The following is an 18,253-nucleotide window of genomic DNA, read 5'->3' as shown; positions in this document are numbered from 1 at the left end:
GCCTACAATGATAGAGGTCAGCAGAGGTCAGACTCAACCACCCGGTGTGTGCTTCCTCCTTGGAGTGTGACAAGGAGGCGCTGATCTCGCGCCCTCTCTGCCTCTTTTCCACTTGCTTGTGAAAGCCATAAGAAAGCACTAAACCTGTTTTTTGTCTTCCTTTCTCCCCTTCTTCCCCAATCCAAATAATCCAGATACCCAAGATGGTAATCCCCAAATCTCCAAACCTAAAATGATAGTTTGTATAAATATTATCATGATTTTGTTGTCATTTATTTCTCGGGTGAAACGAATGGGGTGTTTGGATAGGCTCTTCTTTACTCACCTCTTTGATTGTTAAATGACTTATCTTAAATGGTTACTTTGTGATAGCTTCATCCCAAATGTTGATGCTGTGACAATAGAGTTAAAGCCAAATGCCATCTTCTTAACCATCATTAACCAAGAAGAGCTATAGACAGCATTGATCTTGTCAGATCAGCGAGGACTCAACTTTGGGTGGAAACCTACAGAGGCATAGAGGTAGTACCAGCTAGTTTATGTCAAATCTTGCAGCACTGACACCTAGCTCTCAATTCCAAACTACATAGGAACATTACAATTAAATTTCCGTCACTACTATATTTTTCAATAGTGAATTTTTCCTTATCTTGGTTCTTTATCATGTTGAACTTATTTTCCCTCATATTTGGAATTCAGATAGGAAGAATGAAGGGCACTGCATATAATGAGATAAGGAATAAGGTGAACAGGAAAAGAATCTGTGGGTAGATAAGGCTATTGACTTTTAGCCTTATAACTGATTTATTAAAGACTAACAATAGAAGCCAAAAGCAAAGTGTTTTCTCCAATAAAGTATCAGCTTTTATGTTAGAATTTATGGAATTCTCCCCCTAGGTATCTGTAATGTAGTTGGTATTACTAGTCTCATCTTGATAAGTCTTTCTTACACTGCTCTGAGCTAGATCAAGGGCAATTCACACGTGGGAACGCATCAGCCTGCTGTAAACAAAGCTTAAAAATGCAACGAAAGAGTGTGAGTTTGGGATCCACCTTAAGGCAGTCTCACGTGCACTCCTAACTCTGCCAGCCACCTGGTGGGACTGAATAGTTCTTATCCTATTAATAGTCTTAGCTTTTTCCCTTCTTTCTCTCTTTTCTCCGTAAACCAGGTATGATCCCTACTTCTCAGGACTTTGATGAAGATTTAATTAACTGGCATATATAAAATTTCTAAAATCACTAGATATTTGATAAATGTGTCTCACCTTCCTCTGATGCTCTGATGTTTTTGGTAAATAGTTATATTGAATAATTCTTAATTAAAATTACATTTTCATTGTATTACATTGTTTGCTAAAGAGTTAACCTTTGGTTTAGAGGGTATATATTTCACTTCACAGTATACAAATCTACATGAAACAAATGTTTCTGATTCAAAGTTAATGCTGGACACTTTCAAGGTGACAATAACTTTAATAGTAGTCATGAAATCTATGGTAAAAATTCCAAAACTATATTATCTCAGTTATGGGTATTTACACAGAAAGAAACCTTATTTATTTATTTATTTTTGATTGCTATTTCCTGTTGAAAATGAGGGGAAATTACATAAAATTCATAGAAATAAGAATGCCGTAATGAAAGTGTTAATGGAAATTAATAGAATGAATCTGCTTGTGTATTCTTTGCTAAAAGACATTTGATTTTTCATTTCAATACACTGACTTACTTTAAAATAGCTTGGAAAATAACAACTTAAACTGCAATTATTTGAGGTCCAACTTAAATTTTTTTAACTGAAATAAATGCAAATCCCTTATTATGGTTGTATTAAAACAGTGTTTGTGGTACCAAGAAAATATGATTTTTTTTGTGTTTGTGCTGAATAATATATCCATCACATCTCAGATAATCCAATAAGTGCAACCAGATTGCAACATTGTCAGAACACCAAGATTTAAAATTAGAAATGGGACAAACTTGTTTGGAAGTCACTGAATATCTTTAACCAAGGCTTGATGGAAAATAAGGAGGAGCACATGAAGTCCCAAATGATAAAATTACTATTTGCTCTTTTATAATTACTCCTCACTGGATGTCCTACCATTATAGTAACTGGGATTCAGAGCGTTACAGAATTATTTTGCATAAAATGAAAATAAATTTTATATCCATAAATCTGCCCAAAAGGTAGTAATGACTTTAATTTTGTGTAACAGATTCTTTTATCCATAGTGTGGTAGAATTGACAGCTTTTTTCACTTTGTCTTTTGGAAAAAAAAAAAAAGGAAAAGAAAACAGAATTTTTTTCTTTTTTGAAATAATGCTCTTAAATGGCTTATACCTAGAGTAAAATCAGCCTAACTTACTTCTTACAAACAACTTCCACAATAATTTCTTTTGAAATTCAAATTACTTAAAAAGTTATTTAATGGAAGGAATGGGGTTTGTGAAAACATTTTAGAGCATTTTGAATATTGTTTTTTAAGAACTTGTTTCCCTTTTGCTTAAATTCCTATTCATTTTTGGAGAGAAACATTAATCTCTCAACCACACCATCCTTAGAGTCTGTAGTTAGACGCCCCTCTCCTTTACCCCATGACACATCACTTAATCCTAATGAAATAGTTACATTTAAAAAGTAGTTTTATAGCAATACTTTGGAGCATGAGTTCATTTTTCATGAAAGTAATAGCCATTAAGTTCCCAGGTTAGCTCACCAACATCAATGGAACCAGTGCTATATGGTGAGACTATAAACTCCCGAGGGTATGGCAGCTCTCCCAAGAACAGAAGTACAGGATGGAGGGATGCACTGGGAGGCAGGGGTTGGGGTCACAAGTAGCAAAGATGAAGGAACAGAAACCAGATTAGGTAAAGCATTAGACATAGTAATGCTGGCTAAGAGTTACCAAATACTTACTCTCTTAGGTACTACTTATGATGACTCCGTGTATTTTACATACACTAAAATATTCATTGTTATAAAATTCCTATGAAGTAGATGCCATTATTGTGCCTATTTTCCAGGGGAGGAAACTGAGGCATACAGTTGTTAAATAACTTACCCAAGACTACATATCTCTAAAGTGGTAGGACTGGAATTCAAATCATGATAACCTGGCGCCAAAATTCATGCTCTTACCCCCTACGCCCTAATGCCCCTTGGCATTGTAACAAACACCACGATCACATTTTCTTCACTCTCTCATCTCTCTAGGGTCACCAGAAGTATGCTGACCCACACGTCTGCAGTTTCTCAAGAGAACAGTCATTCCTCCCTTGTTCTCAACTGGAGAACCTGAGGTATGTTTTCTTCACATGGGATGAGGGCAGATTCTCTTGGTGCCAGTTTCTGTGTAGGTCAAGTATGGAAGTCAACTCTTGTTAAGATATATACATATACATATGTGTGCATCTATATGAAACATCTTAATAAAATGGTATTATTTGGTGTTTACTGTGTGTGATACGTATGACTTAAGTAGATAACCTTCTCTTAGTAAGTCCAGTCAAAACTCTTTCATAAAGACTTTTATCTTGTATTGAGTTATTCTTTCAATCACTTCAATCAGTCACAAGCTTTGCCGTCTGAAAGTTACTATGTCAGCTTTTGTGAGTCAGGGTTATACAACGAATGTGGCATAGTCTCTGCCTTCAAGGGGTCTACACTATAGTTCTAAAGATAAAGCCTCTAAAGAAATATATCTGGGCAGAAGGTAATGAGTGTTATAAGAAATATACAGGATTTTTATAGAATAGAGACATTCTTTCCACTTAGAAGTATAAAACAAAGATTTCACAGAGATGGTGAAATTTGACCTGGGCCCTAAATAATTTTGGAAAGGATTTCGATGGACTTCTATAAACCAGGATCTCTAGTTTCAGAAACTGACCCCATGAATTTGAGCAAACGAGGAACTTGCAAGAAGGATACTGAGGCTCTCCGTGATCTCCAGGAAGGCTAGAGAACCATGCCACAAGGCAATACAGCCCAATGGAAGACCCGCAATCATGCTTTGAGAATGAGCTCCTGCTCATGCCCAGTACGCTACCGTCATTGCAACCTTGGGAACTTTTTCTTGCTGCAACTACCTCTGCCACCAGAGAAAATTCCTTCTGGTTCCTCTTTTTTTGCATCGGTATCCACAGATTAAAAAGGCAGAGACTATCAGGAGTGTCCATTTTTATTACAAAGAAAAAGAAAAGCAACTACCTTGGCATCTCTAACTTTATCTTTCTCTCCTGCAATGGGAGGAAGGCTGAGCCCCTTGTGAAGATTCCCAGGGCATTCAGGTGCCCTATGATCTAAAGAGTGGCCACAGTTAACCAGAGGTGGAGGGAGTATGGAAGAGCATTCCCTGAAGAACAAAAGGCGTTAGAGAAAGCATCCAGATAAAGCTGCCTGCAGTGTGGTCAGAGAAATGAGTGTCCTGTGGTGTTTCTAGAGCATAAGAGTCCATGGAAAGGGTTGAAAGGGGTGGTGGGAAAGCAGAAAAGACTAGAATGCAAACTAGGTCAGATTACAGACCTTGTTAAATATCGAGCAAAGGAATTTAGTTTTTTGTTTGTTTTTTTGTTTTTTTTAGTATCTGTGATGGAGAGTCATGGAGGCTTAGAGCAGGGGAATGATTTGGCTTGGCGCATATAAGCCTTATTGCTCTGTCTTCGAGAAAGAGAAATTTATTTGACACTTGGTTCTTTTTGATGATAATTTCTGCTGTTAGAATTTGCTTTGTGAAATGCTTTACTCTCTGAATTTCTAACAAGATAACTTGGAGATTTCATCATCTTCCAATATGATTTTGATTTTTAAATAATACATGAGAAGGCATGATATAAAATCAAACATTTTCATATCCCATGTATTATATGATGTTTAAAAAAAAAGTCCTCATGGTAAGTGACATTTCAAAGAATTTGGCTGGTCTGTATATTAGCAGACCCCCCCCATCCCCTTCCAAAGTAAGACCTAAAAGGGCATTTCATCAACCACTATAAATTATAGTTTTCATGGTTTTCTCAGTCTCTTGGAAAATAGCTTGGCTATTTCACTTTTTCTTTTTTTTTTTAATAATAATATTTTATTATGTTATGTTAGTCACCATACAGTACATCATTAGTTTTTGATGTAGTGTTCCATGATTCATTGCGTGTAACACCCAGTGGCTCCATGCGATATGTGCCCTCCTTAATACCCATCACCAGCCTATCCCAATCCCCCACCCCCCTCCCCTCTGAAGCACTCAGTTTGTTTCCCAGAGTCTAGTCTCTCGTGGTTCATTCACTTTTTCTTTCTTCTCCTCTCCCCTTCTTTCTACCATTAAATTAAACTTGAATGTGACCACTGTATACTCTTGCTGAGCTCTAGTTTATTATCCATTTAAAAATCTGTTCTTCTTTACTTTATGTGTATTATTTTACTTCGAAAAAAGATTTTGACGGGACATAGTCAATGGCAAGCATACTTCAGATCAGTAAAAAAGAAATGGAGGGGACCAAGTAGAATGGGGACAAGAAGAAAATATGCTAAGCCTAGGTGAGAGTTTCTGTGACTCAGTTTCACATTGACTCAACTTCCTTGAATTTAAGGCAGAAAGAGAAACAGTGAAAGAGATTGCCAGCAAAACGGAGCTTCATAGTTTTGAAGAAACATTTTCTAAGTACTAAAATTTCAAACATGTGACTTTATAGGGGCATATGGAGTGATTTAAAAAGCAATCTCATCGACATTTAAAAAATGCAGAAGCAAATTTCACAGGGTAAATTATTGAAAGTTCATTTTTCCATGATATTTAGCAATAAACAATTTCTAGATATTTATAAACAAGAACAGTTCTGGTAAACGCATACACATACAGAGATGTAACTTGAAAATATTTGTATGTAGGAAGCAAGAACAAGCACAAGAAAATATGCTGCAGAGTGTCCATTTCTTCCTTCCTTTATCATGTCTGAGTCTTATTCACGTCTTCCTTCTGTTAGTAGTTATACATTGATATCTTAGGAGTATTTCTTTTTTTTTTTAAAGATTTTATTTATTTATTTGACAGAGATAGAGACAGCCAGCGAGAGAGGGAACACAAGCAGGGGGAGTGGGAGAGGAAGAAGCAGGCTCCTAGCGGAGGAGCCTGATGTGGGGCTCGATCCCAGAACGCCGGGATCACGCCCTGAGCTGAAGGCATACGCTTAACCGCTGTGCCACCCAGGCGCCCCAGGAGTATTTCTGATTAAAAAGAAAACCATTGTGTCATTAACATATATGATAGACTCAATATCCTATTGATCATGGCCAAAGGAAAACACTTTTAATCATAAACAAGTATGATTTTTTGAGAGTAGCTCAGAATCATTTCTTGGTTATTTCCTATCTCTCCAACTAGCTTGTGATTGCTTTTATTAATCTACCACAACACAGGTAGTAGGCACTTGTAACATATATTCTAAATAAGTGACTACATTTTAATTGTCTTTATAGCATATTTTTAAGTTTTATGTATGGGTACCTTTTCATTTCTCATTTGCTTTATCAGAACTGGTACATCTATAAAATGTCTATAAATAGAATGGTCTAAATGTATTTTCCTGAGATTATCAAATAGGATGTTTTGCACATTGACAATCGTAGCCCCATTTGATTTCACTGGATGCCAAAAGCACTGTTGCATTGAATACAGTTTAAGTTGCTAGATTTTAGAGTCCCCCAATAAGGAGTACTGTTAACTTTTACTTTACTGTGGCAAAATGAGCAAAGACAAACATGGAAATAGTAATTTGTCTGTGCTTTTTCAAGAGGAAGGTCATTTTCAAGGCTTAGATGAATAAGACATGTCAGCAATCCAATGTTTAATTCCAAATGAAAGTTCAGATCATTAACTACAAGCATTACACTTATAATGAACCCCAGATATGATTATGTTGGCCTTTCATTAGTCTTTTACTTTTGGGGATGTTTTCTCTAAGTGACTTATTTCACTAACTTAAGCCCAGAGCAGTTTCCTATTAATAAAGAACTTAATTAATGGAGCAAAAATGGTCACTTAGGTTTAGGGATTTAATGTCTTAGGATGGTGACCAAATAAATTAAGCTTTAGTGGCATTGCAAAAGGAATTAATAATATCAGCTGAAGTTTTAAAAAATAATTTACATATTTTAATCAAAGCAAGCTTCACCATTAAATTTGAACCATTTTAGGAATGCCTGGGTGGCTCAGTTGGTTAAGTGTCTGCCTTTGGCTCAGGTCATGATCCTGGGGTCCTGAGATCAAGCCCCGCGTCAGGCTCCCTGCTCAGTGGGAAGTCTGCTTTTCCTTCTGCGTCACCCCTGCTTGTGCTCTATCTCACTATCTCTCGAATAAATAAATAAAAATCTTAAAAAAATAAAACACAAAAAATAATTTTAAGTGGACAGAAATATAGTAATACATTCCATATTGTAAAGGATAGATGCGCGTGTGTGCACGTGTGTGTGTGTGTGTGTGTGTGTGTTATAATCACCACATTGAAATTGAAAGCTGGTCATGAAATGAAGCCTAATGTGGTCTGTTTACTAGCTCATAAAATACTAATGACTATCTTACACATAATTGCCTCTTAGTGTGTTTATGCAGTTACCAGAGCCTGAGGCCTTTCAATGACACACACTTTAAATACACAATTAGCTCAGACCACTCCAGTAAATAGAATCACTGTAATCACTAAGCTCCACACACTGTGTGTGTCCATGTGGACTGAGTAGTGTCACAGATCGGCACCTGAGAGGTGTTAACAGTAAAACTGCCTTTCATGTTCACTGTACTCACCCGAAATATCCTTGTATTTCTGCTGAGAATCCATCTCTTTAGAATTGTTACCACATATATTAATATTTATTATATGTAATATAAATATAATGCAACATTATAGTATAAATATATGTAATACATAATATCTGTAAATAATAAAATGTATATATTTTACATGTATGTATATATTTATACATGTATGTGTGTATGTGTGTGTGTATACCTCAGAATAATTAGATTATTAGAATATTAGAATCCTAAAAGTGGTGTAGGATAATATTAGAAATTCTAATGGATAATCAACAGGATCTTCTACAGTCCCTGCAGGCACATTCCAGGGACTGTCACCACTCAAAAAGGTTAATGCCAGAATGAGCTAGATGCTTTAGCAGACAAAATTCAGAAGAGGGGAGCTGAGGGCTTTCCAAGCAGGATTTCTATTACTGGGCCCAAGAAACCACCGGCCAATTAGTAGTGGGAAGGAGACCAGAGTAGATGTCTATCACAGAATGGCCAAGAATAGGCTGGAAGGGAGGAGAATTAAACCAGGATGATTTTAATGTCAGGATGGGTTTCAGAGGGAATATCATCAAGGGGTGTGACCTCCAAACTCAGAACTGAGGTTCCTACAAGGGCTCATAAGCCAGATGGACAGATCAGGGCTCTGAAGGCAAGGCTCTCAGAACCTGTCTTTCTTGTTTTCAAAGTGGCCTGACCCCAAGGGACCTGCTCGGGAGAGCTAGGCCCAACACCTGAGAAGCTGGCAGTTTATGAGTGAAGAACGCAGTTTTAAAACAATCTGTTCTTGAATGCCTTCATGGGAGATGATTGATGGCTGGTTTACTGATTGTGGAGATCGAGTTGTTTCTAACATCAGGGCTTCATTTACGTCCAACTAATTATCAGCTCAATTGTGCCCTTCTTATAAAGATGGCAGGTACCATTTTTCTCAAACAGAAGATAAATGAGTTTAAACTGTGTTTCAGAGAAACACTTTGGTAGAGTACAGTGTTTCAGTAACATCCAGGATTTCAGATTTTCAGGAACATAAAAGATTTTCTCACCGAAGTTTCCGTTAGTGATCTCTCTCCCCACGTGCGCCTGCTCTCCACTATTGCCGCAGTAGCCACGGTGTATTTTATAGGCTCAACAGCAAGTCCCACCTGCTGTGTCAGCTATGCCATTGTTACCAAATTGCTCCTCAGGCACAGCCTCCGCTACTGTGACGACCAGAGTCACCGCGTGCTGCCCTGCCACGGTGGGCAGCTCTGCTAACACCTAGAAAGCGTTGGCGGGGGAGGAGACGTTGCAGTGAGTCAGGAGGGGGCAGCTTCACAGTGCCAGAATGCCACCCCACCACCCTCTGCCACCAGAGCTTGGGACACTACTTTGTCACGTGCTCCTTCTTCTGATACCGCTGAGAGACTGTTTATGGACCCTAGCCCTACATGTCTTTAAACTTTGATGTGAAGAGGTTCCTTCCTTAAAAAAAAAAAAATTCCCATTTTACAGATGGTAAGTGTATAATTTGAAGAACTTGCCAATGGTCACCTAATATGGAAGTAATAGAGATACGATTTGCAACTAGCTGTCTGAATCAGGAGCGTCTGTGTTTGAACAATTATGCTGCTTTGTTCCAGGTAATCTGTTACCGAACCAAGTTTCTCCGTGGAAATCTCTCTTCTCTTAAATGATTTCTTTCAGTCCCTTGGGAAAACAGACCCACTTTAGAATATCCAGAAATATCCAAGCAGGGCTTGATTTCAGTATTTCCGGTGTATGAATATTGGAAAATATTTATTGCCACTGCAGTTTGGGCCTCGCTCTGTTGGGCTTGTTCCTGCAGGAGGATCATAGTTCCTGCCCTTTGATGGCAGTCTTGGTCATGTGACCAGCTTTGGCCCTTGAAGCTTAATAGAAATTGTGCTATTTCAGAGCAGAAGTTTGAAGACTCAGCTCTATTTTCCCTCTGCCTCAAGACCAGAATGTACAGATGGAATGTACACCCTGGATCCCAGAGTGAAAAAGATAGGGACCAGAGCTGAAGTTGACCCAAAAAAGACACGAGTGGGGAAAGAAACTGTTTTTGTAAGGCAGTGGAACATTGAGGTTGTTTATTATCAAGCATAACTTAGCTTAAGGTGGCTGAGAGAGGAGTCAGCACAGCGTGGGCAAAGGCTTAGATCCCTGGGAAGGTCAGCTGCTGCCTCTGTCTCTTCTGGATCTGAGAAGGGATCATTCCTCTGCTATATGGCCAAAAGCACTTATCTGCTCTCTGAAATATGGCTTAGCATTACTCAGGTAAACTTAATAGGAAAGAGTAACTGATTTGTTGTGGTGCGGTGAAGTAGAGGAAGACGTCAAAGGGGCCTTCCATGTTTGCACTGCACGCACAGTTACTAACTTGCCTTCTCCCCCCCTCCTTCTTCGTCAATCTACCACAGTTTGGATCTTTAATGATGTTGATTCATCCTTGAAAACTTCATGTTAACAGACCTTTGACCATAAAGTATGTAGGAACTAGATAAACCTGGATCTGCAAATTGATAGCTTTGTTACCTTAAGAATGTTAAGTATTGCTCAGATCCTCAAGGCTGACCTGTCTGCCCATCCACTCAAAACTCCCGCCTTCCTGACCTGCAGGTTTGGGGTCTCGGACAGAACTGCTTCAAGCATGTGGGAAACCCGCTCTTGCTTCACATTAGTTAGTGTATACAGGGTTGTGTTTTCCTAAACACATGGGGGGAAAATCCAAGTTTTAAGTATGAGATTAGGGATGGTCTCTGCGCATTGAAAAGCAGCAGTCTAGACTTGTCTTTCCAGATAAACGTCATGTTCCATGAAGTTCAAACTCCCTAGTGTCCTACATTGAGTAAAACACATTTCTTCAACTCACTGTGTGATGCATATTTCTATCAAAGACTTCAAGAGGAAGGGAGCTGGTGCTCTGACTGCTATATACTTGCAGTGAAGTTGTTCTTTTTTTTTTTTTTTAAAGATTTTATTTATTTATTCGACAGAGATAGAGACAGCCAGCGAGAGAGGGAACACAAGCAGGGGGAGCGGGAGAGGAAGAAGCAGGCTCATAGCGGAGGAGCCTGATGTGGGGCTTGATCCCATAATGCCGGGATCACGCCCTGAGCCGAAGGCAGACGCTTAACCTCTGTGCCACCCAGGCGCCCCGAAGTTGTTCTTAATATCACCTGAACATAGGTTAAATTGTTTTGTAATTCTTGGTTTACAGGCCTCCCATTGTAAATTGTAATGAACTTCAAGTAATTAAATAATGTCTCTTCATCTTTAGAACCCTAGTGCCTAACTCATTGTGGGTTATTTATATTTCGATTCATCTCCAGAATAGAGTCAGATTCAGATTTGACTAATATTTACTGGATGCAGTTTACTAGACACACTGTACTAAGCACTTTGACATGTTATTTTTACAAAATTCTTAGAAGTTATATTATGATTTTTATTTTATAGCTGAAGAAACAGAATCTTTAGAGTATAAGTTACACAATGTCATATAATAAAAACAGAGTCAGAATTTGAACCCAGGTCTCTCTGGGTCTGTGATTTCTTATTTTTACTATATTATAGTTTTACTTTATTACTGAAAAAGACTACCCACACAAATACCTTATGCCCTTATCTCTAAAAAAAAAAACAACATTTTTTTCCTTCACGTTTTTAAAATCAATTTGAAACATTGGATTTTCAAGCTAATGCTCCAATCATAACTTCAGAGAAACTTCAAAAATTAAAACAGACTCTCAGGAAATGCTACTTGAATGTTTACACATTCCATGGCTGAGCCCAAGCAGAAGGCAGGAAGACAGGATCGTCACTTAGTGGGTTGGCTCCTGCTCACACATTCAGCCATAACCGTCCCTGCGGTGTCAGCAACAGGTAAAGCTCCCTAGCCTCATTTTCACCATGGACAGCATTCGGATATATGCTAGAAATATAAGATACTCAAAAAGACATGTTATTTCCCTCATTGCTGCCTATCCATCTGTCCCTCATGCTTTCTGTATGCTTAGGAGGTGGTTTCCTCCACGTGAACCTAAGAGCATTTGTAGGTGACTATCATTCAATATACGCTGAATGATGGGAGGACCTCTGTGAGACCTCCTGTGTGCTCCAGTGTATCCTACCCTAGACCCGAGAACCAACGTAAACACAGACAACTCTGTGGGCAGTAGAGTCAGTCACCTGGGCCACAGACACTCAAGCTGACGGAGGGGCTGAGGAGGAGCAACACAAAGGAGGCTGGGCAGTAGAGGAAAGAGAATGGCCTTGGGATTTGACAGATTCAACTTTCACCTCAGGGCTGCCACCCATTCATTATGTGACTGTGAGGAAATGCCCAGAAGACTCATTCTCAGACAAGATGGAGGCTTGGTGAACTTGAAATCACCTGGCTTAAAATTTCACCAGGACGCAGACAGCCCGCCTGAGACAACAGAAACACTGATTATATTGCCAGTATTGATGTGTGTGCCGTTTTCTCTGGTGGCGTTTTCATACTAGGTAGAAGATCCACCAACAAGAGAAGGAAGGTTGCTTAGTGGCTTTTTCCTAAAGACAATGATTGAAAGTTAAGGGAACAGTGTCAAGAAGGGCAAGAATGTTGAAGTTCATCAAGAAGAAAGGAAAAAAAAAAAGAAGCTTAGCATTTTGCACCTTATAGAAAATCAAAAACTACACACCAGGCACTTTGGCAATAAGACAGCAAAAATCGTAATTTTTGTAGACTTCCCCCATTTATCCTTTTTATTATTTATTACTTTTTTACCTCTCCATCATGACTTATGTTTAAGCCCTTAAAATCTGAAGAGAAAGTGGTCTCTCGGGGGAACAAAAAGAATGAAGGGAGTCAGAAACATTGCATCTTGCCATTTCGATACAGTCAAACTCGGAGGACAAGGATTTTGGTATAGAGACATCTACAGAGAGGAGAAGAGAGGGGGATGAATCTCCAAGACCTATGGAACAGAAGGAAAAGAAAGACAAAGAACTAAGAAATAATGAGGCTTATGTGAGACAACCAGGCAGTGCTCCTGGAAGATTACTTGCCATCTTTAAAGACTGTGTTTTCTCTTTTTATTTAAATTGGACTAATTACTCCTGCTTCACAGTGTTTCCTTTTTTTTTTTTTTTTAAGATTTTATTTATTTATTCGACAGAGATAGAGACAGCCATCGAGAGAGGGAACACAAGCAGGGGGAGTGGGAGAGGAAGAAGCAGGCTCATAGCGTAGGATCCTGATGTGGGGCTCGATCCCATAACGCCGGGATCACACCCTGAGCCGAAGGCAGACGCTTAACCGCTGTGCCACCCAGGCGCCCCTTCACAGTGTTTCCTTAATGTTAATTGGATCACATGTATATTGCACCTAGAATTGTTCCTATCACATAATAATAAGGAGTAGAATTGGGCTTGGTGCAGTCAGTAAATATTAGTTCCCTTCTCTACAATAAATGTTTATTTTTTTATTTGCTTATCTGTGGTGACGTAACTTGCTTATTGTAAAGCTCAGGTCCTAGTGGCGCCTTGTGACTTGTCTTTCTTTCCAAGGAAACACAGAGATAGATAATAGACTGCCTCTTGTTTTGCTTCCATATGACTCTCAAGGCCTCATACGCACCCATATCCGTCAAGATTCTTAGGAAAGAAATGAGGTTCTTGGAGTACATGGACCAATCTCTCTCTTCTGCAAGACCCGTGCAAGACAAATGGAAGCTCACATACCTTATATCTAAATTCTTAAAATTCAGAAACAGCCAACAAACTATTTTATGAATTATGTTCTATCTTCTCTTCTTGACAGAGTATCTTCATAATAAAAAATTTTAAATGTATTAAGCAATGATTTTTACCTTATTAAAACTAATAAAAATACGACTGAATTTAATTTTTATTGCACACATCTGCATGTTTTGTTGAAGATGCACTGATATTCAGATGAGTAACTTTGAAAAGGCAAACATAATCATAATTTATTATACATTTGTTCCATAAAATTTATTTTTATTGCCTTCATTTTAACAAATCACTAATTGTGTTGGTAAAAATCAAGGTTTTTATATAATTTGTGTTCTACTGATAGTAATGCCTAATTAGGCAACCATTACTAAGCCATTGAAATTTTCAGATAATTTTGTTTAATGACCTTAAGTTTGGAGAAACTGCTTTGTTCAGCAGGAACAACTAGATTTGTCAAAAGCCAACTTAAAGCCATACTTACATTTGAAATGAACAAAAAATTTTAGGTATTGTGTTCAAACACAAAAACAGGGGCATATATGATAAATTGTTGGTAAGCAGAACTATTATGACGTATTTTGATTTCATTGTATAACTTCCTATATTTTGACTTCTGTAAATTCTTCAAGTGATATCTTCAGCCATACATAATCATGAAGATGATATCTTCATCTAGACATAATTACGGAAGTGAGCTCACATTTCTTCTGAGGCCTGTGCCTTTGTCCTTCGGGGCTCAGCACAGGGCTGGGACACAGCAGGCACACAATGGATCTTTGTGGAACCAAGCAAAACCGTTCTTTATATCCCCAACGGGCTGCTCACCTGGCCGCTTGTCCTGTTTGTTTCAGGAGCCCACAGACAGCCTTGAGAACAGCCTCCTTTCTTCCAGACCAGAGTTTATTATAGGCCCTGAAGGTGAGCAGGAGGAGAATCCAGCAACCAAGCATGGGGAGAACCCAGGCGATTGCACCGAGTCCACGGAACATGCTGGTAGGTGAACTCTGCCATTTCCCAGGTAGCACTGTTCTAACGTTCAGAACTCTGGTTTCCTAGATTACTGTCGACTTGGGCAAGTTCAGGCTTAGCTTCTCTAGTGGAGACGGTGCAAATGAACCATTTCCCCTCAGATCGTGAAGCGAACAGATCCAGCCTGTGCTTGTAGCAGAGCAGAGGTCACTGAGCTGCTTTCTGGCCGCACGTGCTTCGTATCAACAGAACCCACACGTTAGCAGCACCTTCCTACTCATGGTGCAGCAGGTCCTCGTGGAGAAGTAGCTCTGAACCAAGGCAGGATGACTGAGCGGAGGGTGCTGGCACTCTCGACAGCCTCTCAGGGCATTTGACCAAGGCAGAGTGTTCTGGGATGGAGCCGATGGAACCTGAGCTCATGCGGCTTCTGTGCCCCAGGGGCGTGACCAGGTCCCTGGACAGGCTTACTGTGTACAGTTGCACACTTTTTTGCTCTGAGGCTTGTTGGATTCACTCAGAGCTAGAGGAAGGATGGCTTCTTTCCAGTAAAAGAGCTGTAATAATCAGTATTACATTTCACCTATGTTGTCAGGATTATATATACACATAAACATATATAGACATGTAGAAATACATACATAACATTTTAGAGTAATATGAATTATTTAATATTGCAGACTTTCTCAACTGCCATTTGTAAAATTATGCCAATGTGTGAGTGTCTCTGGAACAACGAATTAGAAAACAAAGCAAGAAAATGGATGCTTCTGTACTGTTTCTTATATTCCACAGGGGAAGAGAGGGAAAACTGAATGGGAATTAATCAGAGAGGGAGAAAAACCATGAGAGGCTCTTAACTATAGGAAACAAACTGAGGGTTGCTGGAGGGGAGGGGAGTTGGAGGATGGGGTAATTTGATGATGGGCATTAAGGAGGGCACTTGATGTGATGAGCACTGGGTGTTGTACACAACTGATGAATTATTGAGCTCTACATCTGAAACTAATGATGTACTGTATGTTGGCTAGTTGGATATAAATTAAAAAAAAAAAGAAAATGGATGCTTGCCACCACTAGAAAAATATATTTCTTTATGCAGGAAATAGCATTCATGGTATTTAAAAGAGAAGATTTGACCAGTTAATGAATTTGTCTTTTCTCTTATTTGAGTGCTCTGCTCATCTTCTATTCTGAAAACAACATCTGTATCTGATGTTTTCAGTGACTCAACACACAAACTTTAAGCTTATTCAGACACAGGTACTAGTCTGAATGGTGCTTGTCACAAGACTAGACCTCTAGGGTTTCCATTTGGAACTGGAGGTCCATGAGGATGAGCACTAATGCTGGATCCCGAGTGACAGAGAACCCATGGGCATCTCAATAAACTTATTTTGTGTGTGTTTATGATATGCGGGGCCTTCTACAGTAGTGATTCCAAGATAGGGATTGCTGTGAGTAATAAAGTGGTCACATTAGCTCATTGGGAAAGTGATGGGGCAGCAAGTTATGAATAGATGGAGTGAGCCATGTGGCTATTTGAGGGAAGAATATTCGAGGCTGAGGGAGTGGCCAGAGCAAAAGCTGTGAAGCTGGAAGTGTGACAGCTGTGTTGATGGATTGGTATGGATTCCAGCATGGGTCAAGTTTATGAGTAAAGAGAGTGGTAGGAGAAGGGAGGCCACTGAAGGGTTCAAATCAGAGGGTTGATAGGATTTTATTTTGTGTGACATCAGCAGCCAGAGTCCTCTTCCAAAAGCACAGCTCTGATCATCCCACCTCTTCTCCAACCTTTAGTAATTCCCTACCACTTAAAAAATAAATGAATAAGTGTTCATTCTTTCTAGGCTACCTCTCAGGGACTTCCACAATATAGCTCTAATCTGTCACCTGCTATCAACAGTCTCAGAGAGCTATTTAAATTTAAATATTTTTTTTCCCTAAACATTCCCGATCTTTTGCCCATGTGACTCTTCTCAAGGCATTTCATCCACTTAAGATGCCTCAAGTTTATCTCCATTACTGTCCTCCTCAAACTCACCTCCTCCACTTCAGTCTTCTTTGAAACTCTCAGCCAGAAACATTCTCCACCACCCAGAGAGTTCTGCTTTTTCATCCCTCCTATAGCAATGACCATCTTCTACCCTCTATCAGAATCATTATGTTCACGACTCAGCTCTTTTACTATCAAGTCAAGAATGCTACTTTATTTACCTTTGGGTTTCTTTCAGTATGTTGAACTAATATATATTCAATGAATATTTCTAAGTAAATGAATGAGTGAAAAATCTTGTTTTCAGTTTAGCTCAAAATGAAGATAATAGTTAATGCCATTGAATGTAGGAAAAGGTCCATTAAGAGTCTAGATTTAGAGTCCTGATACTAAAACCTCGAATATAAAGTTTCTTTTTCATTTCTAAGAATGTGTCTCAGTGTGTGGAAGAAAATCTTTTATAGAATTGAGAAGGCTGGGGCGCCTGGGTGGCACAGCGGTTAAGCGTCTGCCTTCGGCTCAGGGCGTGATCCCGGCGTTATGGGATCGAGCCCCACATCAGGCTCCTCCGCTAGGAGCCTGCTTCTTCCTCTTCCACTCCCCCTGCTTGTGTTCCCTCTCTCACTGGCTGTCTCTATCTCTGTCAAATAAATAAATAAATAAAATCTTAAAAAAAAAAAAGAATTGAGAAGGCTATGTGTAGGAATTGTTTGTTTTTTGTTTTTGTTTTTAAATTTTATTTATTTGAGAGACAGAGAGAGAGAGCACAAGACAGGGGAGGGTCACAGGGAGAAGCAGATTCCCCGCCAAGCAGGGAGCCTGATGTGGGACTCCATCCTGGGACTCCAGGATCATGACCTGAGCCAAAGACAGTCACTTAACCAACTGAGCCACCCAGGCATCTGGAATTGTTTGTTTGTTTGTTTGTTTGTTTTATTATAACCTAAAGTTCAGTATTTGGTGTGCTATAATAAATGATAACATCACATTTCATCTGATCATATTTTAATCCTATAAAAATATCTCAACCCAAAGTAAACTTCTGGGTAACTTTCATGAAACACTATCTTGCATTAGAAAATTCTAAAATACATTAATGATCCATTTATAATGGAATTCAATCTCTGGAAGAACTTTTTGCCCATGGCCTTTTAATAGATCTTGTTTTCCTTATGAAGTGTTTTTCTATACAACTAAAGAAAAACAATTCACTTCGATTAATTACTTTGTATGTTCAGAACCTTGTTAGGTTAATCACTGCTATTTTGTTATACCAAGACATTTAATACGACACAAAATTGAATCAGCTGTACAAATTTTGATAATTTATTACAGTTATGGGTTTAAATTGTAAGTATTACATTTTAATGTGTAGGATTTTACCTCTTTAGTTCCAGACTTTATATCTGTTTCTTTAGAATATTGACTATTCTTTTTCTATACTTGAACTGATAGTCACTTATGTTATCCACACAGAGATTTTAATTTCTTCATCTTTCCTTAGCAAAACAAATTAGTCCAGTTCATAGGCACTGAGATTTTGTTAACGAAGTGGAAATGTGTTTCATTGTTCCAAATAGTATATAAATCATGTCATTGCGTTTATTCCTTTAAAGATAATTTGCCTTAGACACCATAAACTTGTATAGCACTATTGGTGAGGAACCAGTATTATGCAGTTATTTCAATGAAGTTGAGTGCTTGGAAAGCACAAGACCGTTAGTTATTTAAC

At 38.8% G+C, this 18,253-nt stretch overlaps 1 long non-coding RNA gene across 1 annotated transcript in view; it reads left to right on the top strand.

The window, feature by feature from the left end:
- Positions 1–3,226: 3,226 nt before the first annotated feature.
- LOC103657424 overlaps positions 3,227–18,253 on the top strand; it is a 102,148-nt gene continuing 87,121 nt past the window's right edge. The window contains exons 1-2 of the long non-coding RNA XR_566845.2: positions 3,227–3,309; positions 14,408–14,549. This is a non-coding gene — a long non-coding RNA (uncharacterized LOC103657424). The remainder of the gene's footprint in view (positions 3,310–14,407; positions 14,550–18,253) is intronic.

This window comes from Ursus maritimus, unplaced genomic scaffold (genome assembly GCF_017311325.1).
Source record: "Ursus maritimus isolate PB19 unplaced genomic scaffold, ASM1731132v1 scaffold_29, whole genome shotgun sequence".
Lineage (NCBI taxonomy): Eukaryota > Metazoa > Chordata > Mammalia > Carnivora > Ursidae > Ursus > Ursus maritimus.
Note: the sequence above shows the minus strand (reverse complement) of the source record. Positions and strands in the feature narration are given on the sequence as shown.